This window comes from Kogia breviceps, chromosome 1, assembly GCF_026419965.1.
Source record: "Kogia breviceps isolate mKogBre1 chromosome 1, mKogBre1 haplotype 1, whole genome shotgun sequence".
Lineage (NCBI taxonomy): Eukaryota > Metazoa > Chordata > Mammalia > Artiodactyla > Physeteridae > Kogia > Kogia breviceps.
Genome location: NC_081310.1, coordinates 172,370,992 through 172,376,646, shown reverse-complemented (window position 1 = coordinate 172,376,646; position 5,655 = coordinate 172,370,992). Strand labels below are relative to the sequence as shown.

Here is a 5,655-nt window from a genome sequence, read left to right as displayed (position 1 = left end):
AGAACCCGCTGCAGACTTGGCCAGATTTACTCTCTTTGTTATATGGAGGGAGAAGGGTCAATATCAGCCTTAGCCTCGGGACATTTTTTTTTTTTTTTTTTTTTTTTGTGGTACACGGGCCTCTCACTGTTGTGGCCTCTCCTGTTTCAGAGCACAGGCTCCGGACACACAGGCTCAGCGGGCATGGCTCACGGGCCCAGCCGCTCCGTGGCATGTGGGATCTTCCTGGACCGGGGCACGAACCCGTGTCCCCTGCATTGGCAGGCGGACTCTCAACCACTGCGCCACCAGGGAAGCCCAGCCTTGGGACATTTTTATTGGTTTTATGCTACTGGTCCTCAGGCCAACCCAGTCTTTAGGCCTTCCAACAGGCCTCAAAGATACTTACAAATAAACCTCAGGCTTCTCAAATTGGTCTCAAAGAGACCGTCACCTGGATCCTCAGACCTGCCTCAGATGCAACTCTTCGACGGGCACAGATCAGAGCACAGACCTGTATCAGGAAGCCCCTTCCTCCAACCTCAGATATTCCCTCAAAGACACCCTCCCAAGAGAGCCAGGACCCAGCACCCACTGCCCCCACCCCTGCTGGAGGTCTGTCTGGGACCTACAGGACTCTGTCCAGGAACACATCTGTGGGTCTGAAGCCCTGACTGGGAAAGACTCTAAGGCTGCTGGTGGTGACCATGGTCACCAGCTAGATTTCCTAACTCAGAGTAGGTGGGACACTCGGCTTTCCTCGTCTTATTGGCGCTCTGGTGATTCTGGTAACCAGAGTGGTCCTCTCCACAGAATCAGCAGTCAGAGGGCAGAAGGGATGGGGAGAAAGCTGCCCCAGCGTAGGACAGAAAGAGTCACTTGGGGGGTGGGGGGTGGGATGGAGATGAAGGAAGCAAAAGAGGTCTCCCAGGCCCTTTCTCTGAAGCTACGAGGCCTGTTTTCTCAGGGCTGTGGCACCAGGGCCCAGTACTTACAGGATCCGGTTGTAAATGTCAGTGTGAAATCTACTTCCTGTGTCGTCAGCACAGTCAGGTCCACACCTGCGGGTGAGCTGGCGTTGCCACACTGAACACCTCCACTTCCCCAACTTGCTCCTCCTCCAGGGCTCCCCAGCTCACAGGAGGGCCCCACATCCCCTTGACCACCCAGACTGAGGTCCTCAGCTCAGCCTGGACCAATGCCACCCCAACCAGGCTGGACTCTTCCTTCCCCTCCTACCAGCCTCCAGAATCAGTCTCCCAGAAACCACCTCTGAGCATATCGGTCTGCTTTGGAACCTGCAGTGGATCTCCACTGCCCATGGGATAAAGTCCCACGAAGCTCCTCGTCCCACACTTCACAACCTGGCTGCCTCTGACCTCTCCAGCGTCCTCTGCTTACACACACCGTACCTTGTGGCCAGACTCTGCCACGTCCACCTCTCACCTCCAGACCTTTGCTCCTGCCAAACCCCTGGCCTGGCTGCCTTTTCACTCTGCCTTTGCTGGTTTCACAAAGCCCTTCTCCGATGGTGATCCCACCACGACTACCCCTCCCTCCTTGGATCCTGTACCATTTTCACCATTTCTACCACACACAAAAAAGGGTCCTATGGTGGTCGATAAGGACTCTGAGTGATCCACTGCTGAGTTCCCCCGAATGAAGTCATTCGTTGGGTCATCGTGTGTTTGTGGAGCGCCTACCACACACCTGGTTCTGTCTGGGGCCTGGGGCACAGCCGTGATCAAAACAGGATGGGACTCATACTGTACCCGGGGCGTTAATTCCCGAGTGAATCCTGGCTTTTGCAGAGACCTTAGCTTCTTTCACGGATGCCTCTCCAGACTCGGTGTCCAGCACCCCAGGAATCCAAAGCAGCCATTCCCTACCCACGTTTGCTCATCCACACAATCGGCTGCCATCTGAATGTACAGAGCAGGTGTGCACACAGGCACCTGGGCATGGGGTCCTGGGGGCAGGGGATGGGGTGGTGAGGGCTGCATGTAAACGTGTGCGGGGCCGTCCGGGGTGCACAGTGGTGCTGGGCGGCCGCCGCCCTCCACACCGCCTGTCTGCACATCTCGCCCAGCCCCCCGGAGCTAACGGCTCCCAGCACACTGTGCTCCTGCTGCTTCATTTTGCTGAACAGCAAGTCCCAACCCCGTGTTAACTGGTTTTGCTCCAGCCTTTTGGGCCTCCCATTAAATGAGGAAATGCCACCCATAAAATTTTAATTTTAAAAGCCAACTTGTTTGTTTTATGTTGAAATTCCCCAGGCAGCTCCAGGAGAGGGAAACAGACACGTTTTCATTTCATTAAAGCAATTTGAGTGAAGATTAAAAAAGAAGCTGAAAAATTAGATTTAAAAACAGAGCAAGAAGCTTTTAAAGAAAATGAATGAAAAATGAGCTGCCGCGGAGGGCGGCGGGGATCGGGCTCCACTTCTGCCCGCCTGCGCCCCTGCAGGGAGACGGCAGAGCCAAAGAGGGAGTCGGACACCCTTGGCTGGCTCCCACAAGAGGCCAGACCGTGGACTCCCTCCTCCTTGAAAGTTGCAAAGTGCTGCTCACTTGTCTGAGAAACACCATTAGGAAGTCAGCCACCAAAGCAGAATTTCTAGGTTCTATGTCCTAGAGGAAGCAGGCTAGAGGGACTCCACCACTGGGCCAGCAGCATTCTCTTCCTCAAGGACAAACTGCATAATGGTTAAGCCAACTGGGTGGCCCTGGCTCTACCACTTACCAGCTGCATAATGGAGGGCAAGTGGCCTCAGTTTTCTCATCTGTAAAATGGGAGTGGTAATGTTACTTGGGGTTCATAGGGGTGTTGTGAGGATTAAACAGGTTAATACACTGAAAACACTTAAAACAGAGGCTGGTATGCAGTAAGTGTTTAACTAATGGTAGCTTTTACTATCTCATCCTGTCGCTACTCTTCCACTCCCTTCTCCTTTCCTCATCTACACATCCCCTCACCACTCAAAGGTCCTTTTTTAAATGATGTCCCTGAGCTAAAGACAGCTAAGAGAGACTGCAGGGTGGGGGGGAGCGGCGGGGGTGGGTGGAGAGGTCTGATGAAAGATTGGGAAACCCCATTCCATGGCAATTCTTCTTTTTTTTTTTTAATTTATTTATTTATGGCTGCGTTGGGTCTTCGTTGCTGCGCGCAGGCTTTCTCTAGTTGCGGCGAGAGGGGGCTGCTCTCCGTTGAGGCGCGTGGGCTTCTCATTGCAGTGGCTTCTCTTGTTGCAGAGCACAGGCTCTAGGTGCACAGGCTTCAGTAGTTGTGGTACACGGGCTCAGTAGTTGTGGCACGTGGGCTTAGTTGCTCCGCAGCATGTGGGATCTTCTCGGACCGGGGCTCAAACCCGTGTCCCCTATATTGACAGGCAGATTCTTAACCACTGGGCCACCAGGGAAGCCCCCATGGCAATTCTTGCGGGCCAAACCAATTCATTAAAATGTTATTATAGGGCTTCCCTGGTGGCGCAGTGGTTGGGAGTCCGCCTGCCGATGCAGGGGACGCGGGTTCGTGCCCCGGTCCGGGAAGATCCCACATGCCGCGGAGCGGCTGGGCCCGTGAGTCATGGCCGCTGAGCCTGCGCGTCCGGAGCCTGTGTTCCGCAACGGGAGAGGCCACAACAGTGAGAGGCCCGTTTACCGCAAAAAAAAAAAAAAAAAAAAGTTATTATAATCCTGTCAAGGGAAGCCAGGTTCCCTGGGTTCAAAGTCCAGCTCCACCACTTACCAGCTGTGTGTTCTTGGGCAAGAGTTCTGGGCCTCAGTCTCTGCATTAATAAAATGGGAACAATAAGTGGATCAGCCAAACGTTGTCAAGGAAATCTAATAAAACAAGCTCTACGGAGTGTCGAGCACTGCTAAATGCCCAGTAAATGGCTGATGTTCTGCATCACGTCTGAGGGTCCGCGGCTGTGGAGGTGGAGAAGGGGCTGGGCAGGTGGTACCATAATAGTGACCTCACCTCCCTGTTCACGGCTGTAGCCATGGAGTCGTTATTAATAGTGCTCCCTTTCACTCTCTAAAGTGTTCTAATCTGGATGACTAATTATATGGTCATCCTACTCCAAATCCCCCACACCAGTGAGGGGGCTCAGAGCCTGCCCCTCGGGGTTCTGGGGAAAAGGTCCTGACCCTTGACCTGTTTTCTGCCTGACTACAGAGTCCTAACCTGGAGCCCTAACCTCACACTTGGCTCGGGCTAAAGAAGCTCATTACCTCAGTCAGCGTCATGAAGAGTCGGGGTGGGGAGAGGCTGGGGAAAGGCCAAGGGTGCCCGGAAGGTACTGGAAATGGAGTCTGGGATTCCGGGCCTCTTCTCTGCTGCTGAGGGTAATTTACGCAACTGGTGTTCGACTTCCTCTTCTCTCTAGGGAAGTTGGGGGTGGAGGGATTAGCCACAGCACTATCCTTACCAACAGTTGCAAAGATCAGATCAAACCAGCGAATGGATGTGAAACTGTTTTGTAAACTGTAAAGTGTCACTCACTTTTGACCATCGGGAGGTCAGTGACATCTGCTTCAGCCACCGAAGCAGAATTTCCAGGTTCTCTTCCTGGAGGACACCAGAGGTGGGGACAGAGAGGGTCACGAAGGGGCACAAATGGGGAAGAGGTGATCTGGCCGGTGCCTTGGCACGCAGAAGTCCTGTAACTCACAACCTGTGTCCTGCAGAGCCTGACCCACTACCCACAGGCCCCCAACACCTGCCCAGGGCCCTCTGGCCCCTTCAGAGACCCATCCTCCAGGCAGCAGCAACGGCTGCCAGCCAGCTCCATCCCTCTGTCTGCGGGAGCTACTTCTCAGAAAAGCTCAGAGAGGACATCTTAGTGGCTGCAAAGTGGCACCCTTGTTACTCTAGGCAGAATTCTTTTCCTGTAGCTCCCAAATGGTTCACCAAGGAACACCTCCCTACTCCCACTCCCCACCCCCGGCAGGATTTAATGACAGTTCTGAGAGAGTGGGACCCTGCGGGTGGGGCTCCAGGCTCACTCTTACCCCCTCCCCTTTCCCCTCCTCTCACTTCCCCCTTTCCCCTCCTCCCCCTCCCCCTCGTCCCCCTCCCCCTTCCCTTCCTCCCCCTCCCCCCTTCCCCTCCTCCCCCCTTCCCCCTTCCCTTCCTCCCCCTCCCCCCTTCCCCTCCTCCCCCCTTCCCCCTTCTCGCTCTCTTTAACCAGAGTAGCTCTATTTTATATATTCTTTCCAAGGTTTTGCTTGCACAGAAATTTCCACCGTTAAAATACTTCTTCGGCTCCTCCTCTTCTCTTCCTTCCTTCCTGAACCATTCAGTCCTAAAACCATCTGGGGCAGCAGTGCAAGGAAGACATCTGCATGGGGGTGGGGAAACCACAGCGGACAGGAGGGAGGTGTCACAGCGGGGTGAGGAGGGGTCCACGTTGGGGGAAGCAGCCTCGAACAGGGTGTCAGAGCCCCAGCAGGGTGGGGAGGGTGTCTATCCCAAAGGGACAGCCTGGCCTGGAGTGTCAGAACACAGATGGGGTGAGGGGGCAGCCACACGTGGGGGCAGCCCGGGGAGAGTAGGGCAGCCATGTTGGGGGGATGGGCCCAGCGTGGGAAATCAGAGGCCAAGCTGGATGAGGAGGGGGACAGGCTGGGATCCTAAGGCAGTGGGAGGTGGGGGTCTAAATGGAGGGGGCAG

The 5,655-nt window shown here is 54.9% G+C and overlaps 1 long non-coding RNA gene across 1 annotated transcript in view; it reads right to left on the bottom strand.

The window, feature by feature from the left end:
- The window catches only part of LOC136792548 (uncharacterized), a 13,129-nt gene extending 8,427 nt beyond the window's left edge, over nucleotides 1-4,702 (bottom strand). The window contains exons 1-3 of the long non-coding RNA XR_010836498.1: nucleotides 4,486-4,702; nucleotides 4,215-4,365; nucleotides 3,727-3,766 (exon numbers count right to left, since the gene is read on the bottom strand). This is a non-coding gene — a long non-coding RNA (uncharacterized lncRNA). The remainder of the gene's footprint in view (nucleotides 1-3,726; nucleotides 3,767-4,214; nucleotides 4,366-4,485) is intronic.
- Nucleotides 4,703-5,655: the final 953 nt, after the last annotated feature.